This window comes from Acipenser ruthenus, chromosome 54 (genome assembly GCF_902713425.1).
Source record: "Acipenser ruthenus chromosome 54, fAciRut3.2 maternal haplotype, whole genome shotgun sequence".
In the NCBI taxonomy this organism is placed as follows: Eukaryota; Metazoa; Chordata; class Actinopteri; order Acipenseriformes; family Acipenseridae; genus Acipenser; species Acipenser ruthenus.
In genome coordinates this window covers 2,344,112-2,362,465 of record NC_081242.1, presented here as the reverse complement: position 1 = coordinate 2,362,465, position 18,354 = coordinate 2,344,112, and the positions used below count along the sequence as shown (strand labels likewise).

Sequence of the window (18,354 nt, the reverse complement as noted above, 5' to 3'; positions counted from 1 at the left end):
GTCCAGTACCCAACACACTATACTCTGAATTATAAACAGAAACAGCAATGCAATTAATAATGTATTTTATTACACAGGTGCTTACTTAAATGAAAATGACTCCCAGTTCAAAAATAAGTTGTAAACACTCATATTCATTTCTTATTCAAACATAACATTACAACATTCAACAAGAAAAATACGTTTTTTCTTTTACATATATATTCAGTGGTACCACGGTGTTAATCTATTACAGTATCAACTGGGGATCCCCAAAATAACATATCTTAGAAAGTCTCGTTTAATTTCTTTAGTATAACTGAAAAATAAAACAAAATGTCTGTTGGTTTTGTTAAATATATATATATATATATATATATATATATATATATATATATATATATATATATATATATATATATATATATATATATATATAAATCTCCGTTTTGTGTAGTTTTCTAAAGTAACAGTTCAATCCTTCGTGGTAGCAAAACAATACACAGTTCGTTTTATTTAATCCAATGTGTGTGACCAGAAAAATATATTCGTCCTCTGTTGAAATGAAGTTTAATTTTTAACACAGTCCATAGCAATCCACTGGAGTCTTACTTATTTAAAAATGAAATTACCTGACCAACTAAAATATGCGGTAGGTATATATAATAGTACTCACACAAGTATTTTTTTTTTTCTCGTCGTGGACAGTTTCTTGTTTCTTTTACAACATCCTTCGTTTCCTCAGATATATGTGTCACCTCCAAACCGGAATGCTTTCAAGTAATATTTCTCAAACCGAGAATTATTATTTTAACTTTTATTACAGTTTATTTATTTTCTCGACTGTTCTGCTCGTTGCTATACAAGCAGCCTTCCCACTCCACGTTCTCTCGCTCTAAACTGCCTCTCTCTCTCTCTCTTCTTCTTCTTCTGGTTAATATATAGGGCACATTCCATCTATTATTTTAGATGATTAGCGCCCTCTATCTGTAGTCCTTTGTCTGTCTGTTTTACTTTATCTTTCTGTCATCTTTATTTATTATAACTTCCCTTCTTTTCCTGTTTCCTTTATATATTTCGTCAGTATCATTTCTCTATTCATTCTCCCTTCCTCCTTCCCCAGAAAATTCTTTATACTGACTTCATATACCTCCATTTCTCTCAGCCTCCTCTCCATTTTCCTTCTCTGCTCCTCTTATTTCTCACACTTTAATAAATAATGTTCTACTGTCTCTGCTAATTTACATTTTTCACACTTTCCATCTTCATGTTCCCCCAGTCTTAAAAGATGTTCATTTAAAGAACTCTGCCCAATCCTTAACCTATCCAACACTCTTTCCTCTTTCCTTCACAACTCTTTGTTTACCCAACTGTTGTTCACCTCTTTCTGGATATTATAATAAAACCTTCCTTTTATGCTTTCATCCCATCTCTCCTGCCATTCTTTTACTATCATTTTTTTCACATAACCTCCCATTTCCTGCGATCCCAAAGGAATCACCATATCAATTTCCTCTCTTTTAAGCCATTTTTTGCTGCCAGATCTACCGTCTCGTTGCCCAGAATGCCAGAGTGACCAGGAATCCAAACTAAAATCACTTTGATCCCCATTATTGTGCATTCCTTATATTGTTGCATTATTTCAGACATGATATCTCTTCTATCATTAACCTCCCCTTTTAATGCAATAAGAACACTCAATGAATCTGAAAATATGACTGCTTTTTTAGGCTTTATTTCAGCTATTTTAACTATTGCAAATAATATAGCTACCATTTCTGCAACATATACCTATAAATGGTCAGATATCCTTGCTATTTAACAGATATCTAATTCTGGGATATAATATGCCATCGCCACTCTTCCTGTTTTTGGATCCTTGGATCCATCTGTATATATACATAGTGCCTCCATACTCTTCTCCTCTACAAAAGCTTGACTCTTTCTTTTCAGTTCCATTTTTATACATTTATATTAACATTCTTTACCAACTTCAGATTTTCCATTCCCAATTCCTTTATCCATTTTTGCATCCAATACCCCAACGTGCCCCCATTTGTTTCCCACCTCTCCTTTTTATAATGATTAATCCACCTATCTTCCATGCTTTTTCGAGGAGGAAATTCTGAATGCATAGAGTTAGCCTTTATCCAATATTTTATACTTAACCATTTCCTCTTTATTTCCAATGGCATCTCATTTACTAAAACCTGCATAGCATTTATTGGAGCAGATTTCATAGCTCCTATACATACCCTTAATGCTTTAGCTTGGAAATTATCCAATTTTTCCATCTTACTTTTACAAGTTCCCAATAGAATCTGACAACTCTCCCCCTTCTGTGAGGCTGAGGCCTCCGTTCAGCCAGGTGGCTGGGTAATAATTGAATAATTGGATACTTGATTGCCCCCACCTGACACAATCAACCTGGGCAGGGAGAAGAATTTAACCCCATCCCTGACAGTATTTACAAGGGCAGAGCCCTGCTCTGCCACAATCATTATTAATGTCATTTATCATATTTTTCCAACATTAACAAAACAGTATGGAAATATTTATGACATGCAGTACATTGGGTCTTGTATATATTTTTTTACTTGTGCAAATTTGTGGTGGACTTCTCAATTTGTCTTGTTCTTCTGATTTTTTTTCGTTTTAGAGAAATTGTTTGGCTGTTTCCAGTTTAAGTTTGCATAAAAATAATGTATTGGTAAATATACCTCTGTTTGACAAAGGAAAACACCCATCAGATCGCAATTGATTGCACTTGTACCAAAGATTGACAGCGCACCACTTTCAATGTGACAGCGTATCGCTTTCTGACATTACACAGGTTAAGTTTTGGTATGTGTACCAGATTCTGATGACATACCACTTTCTGACCCTACACCGGCATTGGTGTTGGGTGCAGTCAAGCTGGGGTGCGTAGATGCAGATGTAGCTTTTGGTAAGTGCAGACACAGCACTGTAGACCTACCGTGTTATGACGTGATTCAATTTACTTACATTAAACTGAGAGACTGTGGATATATATCTTTTTATAATGATTCAAGTGCAAAAACCTTTCGACTTCACAGTTTAATAAAAAAAAAAAATCATGAAAGTTAAAGGATGTTTATTACTAGGTAAATGCAAAATACAATATTGTCATGTTTGAAACTTTGTAAACTACTATGTAAACAGGGTAAAATGTAAGAAAGGTCACTTTACACGCCATACACAGAGATGAAGTCTGTCATGTATCCATTGTCAGGTGAAAAAACATGAAAAAGTACTATTATAGTGACATCTAGTGGTTTGAATGTGAATTGTCCCCATACCAAATCTGATTTATCTGTAGTCAACATCCTTGAATCTGGAAATGTAGTCATTATATTATTAGTAGTATTATACTACTTAACCTTACTTTTCTTTCATTAAGTAAATACATTTAAAAGGATTACAATATGCCATAATTCCCCAAAATGAATTAGTGAAAATGACTAATATAAAATAAAGTCTAGCAGAAGCAGCAGTAATTATTTAAGGCAGAGCCTCTCTGTGGCACAGTTTTATCATAGGTTATATGATATGTTATGTTCAGCGTTAGATAAAACAAAAGTAACAGTAGGGTAGTACACATGCTTGCTAAATGCTGGCAAATGACATTACAAATATATTACAAACCTGTTGCAACACCTCTGGAAACAGTGCCCTCACCTTGAACACCTTCACCTTCTGGTCATGTGACTGCGTGGATCCCAGATTATATAGACCGAACACTGAGATGTTAGCTTCACACTACACAAGGGTATTCAATGATTCTGAAGATTATGATTATGGGGATGTTGCTGCTGCACTAAAACCTTGTATCTCAGAGACCATTTAAAGTATTAAAATTAATATTTGCAGTATTATATAAATTATTATTTATTTCTTAGCCAATGCCCTTATCCAGGGCGGCTTACAATTATTAAAAGATATCACATTATTTTTACATACAATTACCCATTTATAAAGTTGGGTTTTTACTGGAGCAATTTAGGTAAAGTGCCTTGCTCAAGGGTACAGCAGCAGTGTCCCCCCCACCTGGGATTGAACCCACGACCCTCAGGTCAAGAGTCCAGAACCCTAACCACTACTACTGTAGAAAGTGTGCAACCATCTACTGTAGAAAGTGTGCAACCAGTGTTTGTTGCAGTGATGTTTTTCACCCGAGAGCTGCCTCAAGCTAGACATGGCTGTATTTCCAGCCCAACCTGGCTGAAGGGATTCGTCTCGGACATCACTGTGAAGGAGCTGAGGGGGAGGCCCTATACCATATTCATAGGGTTTCTAATTTATTGTCCTATTCCATAATATAGCTTTGAGGTTCACCAAGAATGGCTACAGATTTCATTAGGATGTCTCAGTGCTGAAGAGAGACCTCTTGGAGCATAGTGTCCTGATTTCAAACTTAGGTCTCAGTATTCCTCGATACAGGTAAAACAAAACACCCTGTTCTGCTCAACTACATGCATGAAACATGAACACAGAGAGACAGTATCCTAATAGACTCACTGGGCAGTGCATTGAAAATGAACATGCAGAGACAGTATCCTAATAGACTCACTGGGCAGTGCATTGAAAATGAACATGCAGAGACAGTATCCTAATAGACTCACTGGGCAGTGCATTGAAAATGAACATGCAGAGACAGTATCCTAATAGACTCACTGGGCAGTGCATTGAAAATGAACATGCAGAGACAGTATCCTAATAGACTCACTGGGCAGAGCATTGAAAATGAACATGCAGAGACAGTATCCTAATAGACTCACTGGGCATTGCATTGAAAATGAACATGCAGAGACAGTATCCTAATAGACTCACTGGGCAGTGCATTGAAAATGAACACGCAGAGACAGTATCCTAATAGACTCACTGGGCAGTGCATTGAAAATGAACATGCAGAGACAGTATCCTAATAGACTCACTGGGCAGTCACAGCAGCCATGAGCACTATCAGGGAAGAAAATTACTTTCAAGTACTTTCAAAGCAGTTGCCCAATTCCTCAACTCCTATTTTTTTTAAGGAGAAATGTGTCAGTGGCCTTGAACCATAACCTAATATACATCTTGTTTCACTGACCCTGATTAGCAGTAATATTGAACTACCTTATGTAAAACAACATTAGGGAGTCCATGATATTCATAATGAAGTTTGTAGGTTCCCTCGTTTAAAGAAAGCACACTTGTTTTATGTTTAACTAAACTTTATTTCTAAATACAATATGTTTTCAGGAATTGGAAATCAAGAGTGTGAGCATAACGGAAACACAGAAACAAGAATTAACTAATGATTCATTTTACAAGAAAGCCCCTTACAAACTTATCAGCTGTTTATCAAATCCCACACATATCAAGGGTGAGCAAGTACACTGTTAGGAAAACAGAAGAGAAAAAAAAATCATTAAACTTTCACTTTATACAGAAAAGTATTTTCCTCTGTATAAAAGTACATTCTAAAATATTGAAAGGTTAACCAATCACACAATCATGAATTGCCAAAAGCACAACCTTTATAGCATTGCAGATAAAACCGATTTAATCTTGAAAATGTATTTTACAGACAGAATTTGAGATAAATTGAAGTCTGTTTTGAGGCACAGATTTACATATCCAAGAATACATTCAAAGACATGAACCAAGAAAACATATTTACTTTTTTTCTTACATTAAAATAGATGTATATAGGAGGCATCTTTGTGCCCACTTCAAAAGAAGCTCTTTTCATTTCAATGACATTAGCATTGTTTAACTGCAGGAATGGCAGCTTATTATTATTTGTTTATTTAGCAGATGCCTTTATCCAAGGCGACTTACAGAGACTAGGGTGTGTGAACTATGCATCAGCTGCAGAGTCACTTACAATTACGTCTCACCCAAAAGACGGAGCACAAGGAGGTTAAGCGACTTGCTCAGTGGCCGAGGTGGGATTTGAACCGGGGACCTCCTGATTACAAGCCCTTTTCTTTAACCGCAGACCACACAGCTTATGTTTTAACATTGAACGACTTACACAGACTTTTCATTGCCATTTGTTTTGTTATGTTTCTCCATTCTGGGACGTCAGCAGGCTTTGCATGATACTCCACTGCAAATTCTTTATTAAATGTAGTCAGCACATACTTCCAGTAGTCAGAGGCTTCGATACTGGGATCTGGGGGAATGTTCCAGTCAGGGTAAATGTCCCGATAGTCTTTATAGGGATGAGGCTTCCACTCTGTGTCACTATTCCTGAATTTCCCTTCGCTGAATACATCAGATGTGCACACATTCTCGGTTAGTTTCTCGTTGGTTACATATCTGTATCTCCCCAGTCCTTGTGGTCGATGCACTGATGCGTGGTGTTCTTTGTGGTCCTGGCCTCCTGCCTCACAGGGGACCTTGCAGAACGGACACAGCTTTCCACAATCAAACACCCTCTTGAACAGCTCGTCCTGAGGCTTGAATGACAGATTGATAAGTTTCTTCTCAACATCACAACCTTTAGAAAATTCAGCTCTTAGAGTACCTGTCAGTTCATTCACAAGAACCTGGAGATATTTAGCAAACTTCTTATTGTTTGAATTCTTTAGAAACAGTACTGCTCCTAACTCATCCCTGGAGATCACAAGGTCCTTATCCAGATTCCTGCAGATCATCTGAATAAAGCTGGATGTGGTTTGCCTCTCAGCCGTTTCTTTCTGTGCATTTTCAATAGCTGCTTGAATTGTTTTTGTTACTGTTTGAAGACGTTTCACTTCTAAATCCCCAATCTTAGCATCTTTTTGTAAAATTCTGGACAATATGATCCAATATCCAACCCTTTACAAAAGTTTCATAGTTTCTACTATACTTCACAAAGTTTCCAAAATGTTCATCATCCAGCAACTTCTTTAATATGGAGAACTGGAAAAACGACCGGGAGCTGTATTTCACAGATTGTGCACCGGTCAACATTTCATCTACAATGTCTATCCCAAGGGCTTTGTTGATGTACTCCCTCACTGCAGGCTTGAGGCAGCGCTCAGTGAATTCTTCAGCTGTTTTTCGGCACTGATCCTTCTCATGATAAAGATCTTTGAAGTTTGAACAGTACTGAGGTCTACATTTTTCCAGAGCTTTCTTGGGGTCATTTTTTTCATTGAAGTCCTCATGCATCTTCTGAAACTCCCTGGCAGCGTAGCCACAGATGTGGATCTTTAGATCGAGTTCAAACTTGGCATTGGTCATCGAGTTCAAACTGGGCATTGGAGTCTCTTCATTATCCAGCTCTTTGTCTATCATTTGCAGCAACTCCCTTGTGTAGGTATCATGATAATCTGCTTTACCTGATGTTCGCTGTGATACAAACTGCTGACATGTTTGTATTATTTTATTTGCCATCTCAGTTGCTTTGTTTTCCGGTTCTTTTTTTTCAGGTTTCTCTGACAACATCTTCCATGTATTCTTAAACGTATTCTTACACATAGACAAAAGACCTGGCTATTTTCTGGTTGTGTAAGATGTCAAAGTGCTTCTCAGTTGCAGTAAAGTGTGTTTGTCCACAGTAAAATGCTTCACCTCACTTAATTCCTTCTGAACCTTTCTAAATTTATCCTCTATTTATTCAGTGTGTCTGATACAATATCTCGTGTCTTTAGACCTTGAAACTTCAGTTTAGACACTGTCTGATTCCACATTTTTTCAAATTCTTTCTCCAGCTGCTCTTCAGATAAAGGGCTTTTTCTTTTCTTACACTCATCAAGCAGGCACAGTACTTTCTGTTCAATTGTGGCTCTATATTCTTCACGAATGGCGTTAATTTTTTTCATCTCTTTGTGTATAGCAATGTCGGTCTTGCATTTGTTTTTCACAGAGTTTTCAATTTCTCTCCTAAGACTTTTAATGCTGTTCACAAAGTCTTCTCTGTGCTTTTCCACTAGATGGACATTTCTATTCTTTTTCTTGTAATAATTAGCCAGTTTCTCCTGAATTTCGTTTTCTTGCTTTGTCAATTCAGAAGATGCCTCAGCTGTTAAACTGCACATAAAGTCATCATAGTTTGAGCTGCAAATGTTAGAAATCCTTGTCTCAGCATTTGCCAACCAGTTGTACATGTGCTTCCGGAAGTCCCATTCCCATTTATTATATTCAACACACAGATTACTGTAAGCCTCAGCCACCAGGCTATTTCTGAAGCTGAAGATGAAGTTCTCATATTTAACAGCTTTCCACAAACTCCCCACCCACTCCAGGAACTCTGTAACTGGTGCAGGAGGTTTTTGCTTGTTGGCATTTTTCAAAACTTCAATCAAGCTCTTCTTGAGCTCATACACAGTCTCACTGTAGCCGGTGTTCACTGGAGCCATTGGAGGGTTACCATGCCACAGGCCTGGGATGTACCAGTTATTGTTCTCTGCATCATACTCCATTATATCAGTGAATTTTTTGTTGGGTCCCTTCTTTTCCATTCTGGCAGCTGCCTGTGTCATCTCATTCAGCTGTTGTAGAAGCTTATTCCTGTCCCTTGCATTGTTGTCATGAGCAGACACATCCCCCACATTCTGGTGCACAAACTGACAATTTGGTTTCTTCCCCACTTCCTTCATTCTAAGAAAGGCATGCACCACGATCTGTAGGATAGCCTTCATCTCTGTGGAGTTCTCCATTGCAATGTTTATTATGGTGATGTCACTCAATCCAATGACCAATGTTGCAAGCTCATTGTCATGTTCGTAGCTGTCTTCTAGTTGTGCCAGTTCTGGAGATTTTAAACCTTCAGTGTCAATTATCAAGATAAAATCACAGTTCAGCTCTTCTTTAAGATCCTCTTTGACTCTGATTAACAGCATGAAGGCTCCTCTCGTGCACCTGCCACTGCTAACTGCAAACTGAACCCCAAACATTGTGTTGAGGAGGGTAGACTTCCCAGTGCTTTGGACTCCCAACACTGTTACAACCAGCACCCTGCTCTTGTGCTGAACTTTCTCATGGAATTTTGTTAGAACATCGGTCACCCACCTTACAGGGATATTTGATGCATCTCCATCCACCAGCTCAAGAGGGAAACCATCCAACAGCAGATCAGCCCCCAAACTAGGAAGATATTGAAATTGCTTACAATATTTCTTATAGTCAGGATGGCAGCATGCAGCTTCATAAATCTGCCCCATTTCACGCATGAAATGTTCGATTCCTAAAGAGCTGTTTAATATTTGTTGATCCAGGGCTGCAATTATGTCTTTGTTCTCTGACAACTTACAACTCTTTTCTTTGTATTCATCACGAAGACCAGAAAGCTTTTTTCGTGCCTTAACATCCAGGTTCATCCTCATCCACTTTAGAAAATAGGATCGTTCTTGTTTGCTTTCATTGCATATGGCAGCGATGAAACACTGCATTGCTTCAGACAAATCATAACTGCTTTGTTGTTGTCTCAGTTTCTGTTTTTCTCTTTGCAGATTGGCTTTATATTCTTCAATAGGCTGGTCTCCTGCCTTCCTTAGTCTGCACTCCTCTTTTTCTATTTTAGCCAGCTCCTTCCAAAGCTTCCCTTGCAATGGCAACTGATGCTCTTTATACCGCACCACATCGTTGATTCTACATGTGATTTCTGCAGCACTTCTCTTAGCGTTCTGACATTCAGTGCAGTCTTCATCTACAGGGATCCCCAATTCATGTGCTTCAACAGACATGCCTTCAATGGTCATTTTGTGTTGACGGTTTGCCATGATGTCCTTCATAGTTAAGCACAGTTTTGACACGAAGTCTGCATCATTGGTCTGCTGTTTCTTAAATAGGATCTGACTTCCACATAATTTTAATTTTGATGCCAAGTCTTTCAGAGGGTTTATGTTTTTCTCTGTCTTATCTGGAAAATGTGCAACCAAAAACAATTGGGCTTTAATATTTCCTGCAGAGGACAAGAGATTGCACTCGCTCTCCGCAATGCTGTCAAAAAATATGAAGACTGCCGAGGATGTTTGACATAAAATGGAAAACTGTTTCTGAAAGGAAAGGAGATCTCCACGAAGGTTGGCAACAGCTACAGGTTCTGGAAAGATGTCCAAGTTTTTCTTTCCACAAGGAAGGTACCAACTTATATCCACTAGACCATTTGCAATTCTCCGTGGAACATCACCACATTCCATGTCACGATGGATAAATACATCATGGTACTGCTGGGGGTTGCTGAGAACCTGATTCAGAATCTGAGACTTTGATAAACTGCAGTAACCCAGCCTGACAAAAGAGATCATTGGCATGGCAGTGCTGACTATACTGTCTTCTACAAACCCTTCTGAGTCGGCTAATGAATGGGGTCTGAACTTTTTCACAATGTCTCGCATGGCCCACAGCATTAATGTACACTGACTGGTGCTGCAGTCAGGGAGCAAGAGAGGTACAGCAAACTGGCACATCGACATTTTTAGCATCATTTCCTGCTGCAGGAAACTATCTGAGCACAGAAAGAGTGCTGTTACGAGATCAAGTGGATTGATTGTATTACTGTCTTGATCATCATTACTACCAATAAGTTCAAGAACACTATCAAGGTCTTGCAATGCTGAGTCTGTGTCTGTCTCAGCAGCACTGCACTTGGTTCTCCGAGCTGTCACATTTACCATCATGAGTCTTTTCAGAAAGCACCAGGGGAGTTTTTTCAGTGACTGAATTGGTTCATCTGTAATACTCTCTGTACCGATCTCAAGGACAGTACTCAACGTAATCTTGCCTGGGAAGTAGTTCTCCAGTCCCAGCTTGCACAGCAAATCTTCTAGATGTGTTTCTGAAAGGGAAATAGTAACAGTTATCCACTTAGCTTAATAATAAGTACTTTGGAGCAGCAGAGTGTCGACATGTTTATTTATTTTCATGTATATGCTTCACTAGTGACTACATTTGAACACGAGCAATGCACCAATACTCTTTTCATGTATATTAGGCATTGGCAAATGAAAAACATTTATTCTGAGTGGGTGTACATCAAGATCGGAAGCTGATTGGTTTATACAAGCGATGGATATGCTTGTCACTGGCTAGTATACTTCAGATGTAGAATCATCATCTGAGCCCATACTTACATGACCTGCTGTGTTAGGGAAACACTGTTCTAGTCTCTTACTGACTTCCGGTGGTTTAATTTTGACAGACAGTAAAGCTATTCATTCATTTCTGTCAAGTGTTTTTAGCTGCTGTCTTATTATCCAGCCTGCCAGCAGGTGGCAACATTGGACAAGAAATTGCCTGAGGTTTAAATTAAACTAATCTACAAAGCAACAACCCCTCTATAAGAGCTATGTCTGTCCGTGAGAATTAACATCTTTAAGAAATAAAAACAAATCTAGATGCAATTGTTTCTGTTTCTGCTGATTAATAGCGCCAGCTGGGTTTGTTGCAGCAAGTCACTATTCTCTTCTGGGTCCATATTTCATAGGATATACAGATTTACAATCCCTACTGAAGCTAGTGGGTCAATCAGTTCCACTGTTGTATAATTCTTTAGAATTATACTGTTGCTGTCTAGGTTAAGACTCAGACCCATAGGGCATGAATTACACAGCTTTATTGCATGAACACAACACCTTACCTGGAACAATATTCTCCATCACATGGGGTTTATGTATCATCACAAATGTATGAAATACAAGAAATTGGAAGTAGAGATTATCTAAGAAGCTAATACCCTGAGTTGTAGAGAACTGGTGCTTACTTGTACAGACAGATGCAGAAGCAGGCATGCTCTGCGTCCCATTCTCCAGCACTGTGTTGACTGTTAAGCTGTACTCTGTCCCAGGTCTCAGCTTAGAAATGACAGTGGAATTGGAGAGTGCAGTAATGGAGTCTCGGTGACTCCTATCAGAGCTAGAGTAGGTAATTTTAAAGCTGTGTGGGATCCCATCCATATTGTCAGGACTGCCCCAGCTCAGAGAAGCAGTGTCACTTCCCACTGAGCCTATCTTTATCTCTCCAGGAGGAAGTTCTAGAATAGAAAAGAGAATTTATGTAACGGCAAAGTACTCTTCTTCTAATATTCAGAAGAAAAGTTGTAAATAAATTATTCTTACTTGTACAGAGAAATCTTGAAACAGGCATGCGCTGGATCCCTTGACCAGTAGAGGTGACAGGCGATGTGTCTGCTGGACCCTGAGGTTTGTCCTGGTCTTGAGGATTTGGGATGATGGGTGTAGTGTCCAGAGTTCTCTCTGAGATGGGCACTTCTCTGGTGTCCTCAGCAAACTGTGTTTTCTTCATTTCTACCTGGAGTTCAGCCTCTTGAGCCCTCTCACCTGGCACGCTCTTCTCTGAAGGCATCTCCGAGGTTCCTGCAGAGGGATATTACACAGTGACTGAATTACAGGCAAGTCTTACATCTGATGCAGGAACAAAATCGAGTCCATTGTTTGCAGTAACAACCCATGGCAGGGTTTTTGAGTGAGGGCAGTTCAGAAATCAGAGGACTGTATACAGTTGAAGCTGCAGACACAGGAGCTTGTCCTCAGTGGTTATACCACGGCTCAAGACAAACTTTGCCTTAGGAGTCAATGGCTCTTGGGCCAAAAAAGAAAAAAGGTCACCAAATCCAATTGTTGGGTGCCACTTTGGTTGCTATAATATTCAACTGCTTAAAATACAACTTGCTAAGACACTAAAGTGATACTAAAACAGTGACTTAATGTTTGTACTCACTTGTTTGTTGCATCGTTCTGCTGAATGGTTAATCTATGCAGCTAATAACTGCAATGAACTCAGCATGTTTATATTTTAGATATTTTGCAAGTGTTGTGTATGGAATTGGTGACAGCAACTTTAATTGTTTATAGATATAGTATGCAGCTTGCATGCTCAGTGTTAGATAGTGAAGTCGTGTCAGTAAAAACAAGTTTAAGTTTCAGAGAATTCATTCTGTTATTTAGAATATTAAATACACCACTACAGCAAGCACCTTGTCATATATTTAAAAAGGTATGAATCGTTCTTTTTAATTAACACAATCTGAGACCTACATTTAGTGAATGGCAGTTTCTCTAGTGCAAACAAGTAAGCTGCAGTACATGTTTTTTTTTTTTTTTCTCCAGCAGTAGACTTTCCCAATTAAATGATCGTCAAACTCCTGACAGAAAACAATATGACCAAATCTATCATATCTGCGGTAGATGCAGCTGCTAAAAAAGATGCAACAGACAAAAAATATGTTCGTGTTGACTCAAAACTTTATTTAGGAACACTACGATTTGACTGGTGAAAGACAACATCTACGGTTATCATGCAGCAAATTTCACAGAAATTGTGAATCCGTGATAACAGTGAAAGGGGTTAGTAGGCCTATCACTGTTCAGTACTTGGTGGCAGTGGGTGCAGGAAACAGGAAACATTTAAAATGGTTGTTATCGTTTGTGAGAACGCGGGTACAAAATAAATCTGTACTTTGCAAAACGTACATCAAGTGTTCTAATTTGAATTTCTAGTTGTTCTATTTACATTACTTACTTTATTCTATGTAAGGGTATCACTGATACTGTTATTGTAATCAATAGTAATTGTATCATTGCATCGTCTTGCTTATTTATTTGCTTGCATTAATAAACAAAAATGATTTGATCCCTAAGAAGAGATTGTGGTAAAGCAATACAAATATTAGATATGAAGGCTAATCACGCCCTTGAATTAAAGCAGCACAACAGCCCAATTGTATACAAAACAATGTTGTCTTTCCAGTTTGGGTACATTTCCAATAACTTAAGCTGCAGATAGAATAACGTCTTATGAACAGTCATTCAAACTAAACCGGTAGAACGGGTGCTTCTGAATTTCCAATGCAAACTTTGTTGTGAAGAAGAAAAAAAATTCACACATGCTGCTTGTTTCATATACAGATAAATATGTATATAGCAAACTTAAGTAGCGGATAATACTGAAATCATTTTTACACACCGTGAATATTAAATTAAGAGCTGACGAATATGTATTCGTTGACTTTTAGTAACTATTTGCAAACTTAAACCCTCTTCACATATCCCACGCGCTATCATATGATTTCCAGCACACAGCTCAACCTCTAGTGAATGTACAAATAGCACTGGACAGCAACAAAGTCGGCTTTCTAATAAACTGGATTCATTGATCTCTAAACAAGATTGCGTAGCCCAAACAGGTGTAAGATCTACAGGAAAACGATACCAATTGAGGGTAAGTGTTGACAATACCTTGGAACAGGGTGTGGTCGTGATCACGCCACTACAGGAATTACGCCTGAAGGAAAATTGTTCCAGATATATTTCTGGAACATTGAACTTTGTAATGGGCATGGTCGAGTAGTTTCACAACACACACACACACACACACACACACACACACACACACACACACACACACACACACACACACACACACGAAGTAATGCGTCAGAAAAGTTGAATCACAAAACTATTTAAAACAAATACCAAACACACCCCCCAGAATAAGCAATCCATTCTTCAATAATTGTATTGTATCAACCACAAAACATGCAAATAATTAGCATTGCACGTAAAGGGATTTCAAGTCGCCTTTTAAAGTAATAGTGGCTTTGTAGACAGCAAATAGAAGATAAGTCTTTTATTAGTGATTGGAAAGCGTTTTGTGGACCCAAATCCCGCCTATGAGAAAAATTATATATTTCTAACGATGTGTAAACCGCTGAACGGGTATGGAATCTGCATTCTGCAAACACATTGTGGAGGACTTCCGCTATTTACATTATTATTATTATTATTATTATTATTATTATTATTATTATTATTATTAATAATAATAATAATAATAATAATAATAATAATAATAATAATAATAATAATAATAATAATCCTGGCTTCCTTTCAAATAAAAATAGTTCCTCTTTTTTGTGCTACTTACGATATGGTATGGTAAATTAAGATTAGGCATTGAACAAACGAATAACGAAAACATGTTTAAAAAAATATCCGAAGATTTCTATTTAACTGCTAACTTTAGCTTATCTAGAAATTGACAGTCGGTTATGCAAAATTTCTTTTTTTTTTTTAAGCCCAGTTTTTGGCCTTCCTAAATTATTCTATTCAAACAGTTTAATCAACAAAAAATTATACTTCTGGACAAAATATAATTATTATTGAGTTTTCATATATTTAGGCTACTTGTGTTATGGATTGCAATAATATTTTGAGAATGTCTGTTTACGCACATGCACTAATGATCCGCAAATGCGATGTCCTTTTTATGTCGGTTGCGAATCTCAACTATTGTTTCTTAAGAGATAAGTTTACAATATGATACACTTGGCATTATTCCGGGGGAAGGCGTTTATAATATATATATATATATATATATATATATATATATATATATATATATATATATATATATATATATATATAGATAAGGCAGCCCCGATGGAGTACTATTGTATAGGGCTGCGGCTGGCAGGTTTGTTATTATTGGATACAGGTGTGTAAACTTATTGCCTCTAAAGAGTCTTTGTTTTTTCTAAGATATATGTACGCACGCTATATGCACAGAGGCGTTTGCTTGGCTTTACACAAACTTGGTAATTACTGCAAACGTGCTTCTATTAAACCAAGCGATGATACATGCAGCAATCTTAACAAAGTGTCTGAGGAACATCATTTCAACTGATACAGTATTTTGATAATGGATTTGAAGGAAACTGAATATAGAAGTTTCAGTATCTGAATTACAATCTGCAGATGGATCGTTTATTTTTTCTCAAAGTAGTTTAAGTTATTTACAGTATTCAAACTTTTTTTAGGTGAGTGAATACAACTTTGTTTTTGTACAAACTCCACATGTGTAATAGCTTTTTAGCATCAAGTTAAATTTTAATGGTGTTGCTATACAAAAATAAACCGCTCATCTCTGCTCTTAATTAATAACCTGTATTAGTAAATATATTTGTATTTTAAGCAATATAACCGATCATTCTCTAATTGTGTTTACCGTCAGCTGAAGAAAGTACTTGATTTTACACGATAGAATTTGTCTAACAAACTGCAGCACCGCGTTGTTTTGAGAACATTATAGATCTTAGAATAATTCATAGTGGTATATATTGTGCAACTTTAGGGTTCATATAAAGTTTTAAAATTAATTCTGATTGTCTGAAATGCGAAAGTTCAAATCATTGCGTGAAAGTGTTTTGAGAGCGCCTGCACTGGCGCCGCGTACAGAAGCACATCGGTCAGTGTGTACTGTAGTGTTTTTTTTTTTAAATGTATTAAATGTTCTCCCTTATTCGTGGTGTTGGGACCCGGGGACATGTCCCCGTCCTCTCGGTGGGCGTGGTGACAGATACCCGTTTCGGAACCGATTCCAAAAATCTCCTCAGATGCACGTGACTAGTTGTGACGCGTCACTGACAGGATAGATTTCTCCAGCATGTTTTCGAGTTGCTCTGCTGGTATTTGATGGATTTTCCTGTTTTCACAATTTTATCCCAGATACGTTTGTAGTAATATTTTGAAATCTGGTCGTCATTTTTATTAAACTGCCAGTTTGTGCGCTGTGGTGAAGTCAGTTAAGATGTCCACGGGACCTTTATATAATAAACCTTACAGCTGTATAATAATTAAGACAGTACATTCAGGGAGTTCTAATATACTATATAGGGCTGTGAACGGATACTGCTGATAATCATCATCATCATCATCATCATCATCATCATCATCTTACCGTGTTTAGTCTTTCCTTGCAACTCGTCAGCCAGTTTTGCCTCGCGAATGGCCTTTAAAACAGATATCGTGATGTCAACAGCCTGCTTTATGGTGAAGGTGCCGATTAACAAACCAGCTTTTCGCCCAGCTTGTCCTTGAACCTTTTTAGCCCGTTGTCGGGCAGGTCCTCTAAGTGTCTATAATGTGGTCCTTCACAGTTTTCTCCATCCCGGTTCAGCTGCGTCTTGTCTAAAGAGAGAACGCACGAAATTAGGAAACAGAGAGGGAGAGGCAGGTAAGGAGCAGGGAGTGACGGATAGGGAGGAGAGGGAGAGGGGAAGAGGGAGAGAGGTAAGGGAGAGGAGAGATATGGGGTGGGGTGGGGTAGGGTAGGTAGTGGAGAGGGGGAAGGAGGTAGGGCGAGAAAGTGGAGAGAAGGAGAACGGGGAAGTAGTGAATAGAGAGGTGGGCGAGAAAGAGGAAACATATTGAACATTTATCACAAAACCTATTCAGCAATACGCAGGTAGAGCTGAACGCATTGAGTTAAAAGCGGTTTACATCTCGTTACTAAATAAAAATTAAATGGTGCAACTAAACATAGTATTTGTAAATAAATAAATAAATAAATAAAATGCACCTTCACTTACCTTCTCCTCCAGACTCGCTTCAATGTGTGACAGGACAAGGAGAAACCTCATCTTATAGAACACACTTGACGTCATCGTATAGGACACACGGACGTCATTGTGGCTGCCCTTTGAACGTGGGACCTCCCTGCATCCTTAGTTATGTTTTCCTCTTTAACTTTTTACTATCACTTTCGTTTTTACATTCGCTCTGCTTGCTACTTCCTTGTACAGTGAAAAAATAGATTTAAAAGCAACACAATATATAATTGTTTATTTGAAAAGTTATCATCCAAGCTGCATAAAAATTTATTTTATGTACCACAGCTATAGAATTCAACAGTTCATACAGTTGTTTTATATGCTCATATGTTCTACAGTGGGGCCAGGAATCGATTCAGACAGTTCCCCATATGTGTCAATATCCATAATTGATAGATAATACATTGTCCCCCAACGTAAATATATGACAAAAGCAATATGGGTACCTTGTAACAGATTTCTTGAGCTGAATTGCTAAAACACTTTGTTCAAAAGTATTAACAGAAGTTAAAAATATCTCTTTACAAAAAAGATAAAACAACTCTTTCAGAAATCAGCCACAGCACAAAAAAAGGGAATCCAGGGCAAGTAGCAGATATAAGATTTATTACTTATCCAGCCAATAGCAAAATAATATACAATTAACCCTCAGGTCTTATGTAAATAGTAATTAATAAGTCTGGCAACCCCTGATAAAAGGTAATCAAAAACCACTACAATAAGGGTAACTCTTATATTTTTCTGAGTTAGCTATATAAATAAAAGTAGCTATATATATATATATAAGTAACTCAGAAAATACTATTTGTATAGTGATACAATAAAAATCAAGACACTAGTATCACAACCCAGGAGTATACCGACTAAATTGGCAGAGTTTAACAATTATATGCACCCTTTGATATTAACACCACCGAGAGAACAACAATCACTCAATTACAGGTTACAGAGACCTAATAATATAATCCACTCAAGGGATAGCACAGAAAACAAAATAATGTTCACAACCAAAAAAAAAAAGAAAAAACAAC

The 18,354-nt window shown here is 37.7% G+C and overlaps 1 pseudogene; it reads right to left on the bottom strand.

Annotated features, from left to right (window-relative positions):
• Positions 1-5,178: 5,178 nt before the first annotated feature.
• Positions 5,179-12,284, bottom strand: LOC117970316 (interferon-induced very large GTPase 1-like; annotated as a pseudogene).
• Positions 12,285-18,354: the final 6,070 nt, after the last annotated feature.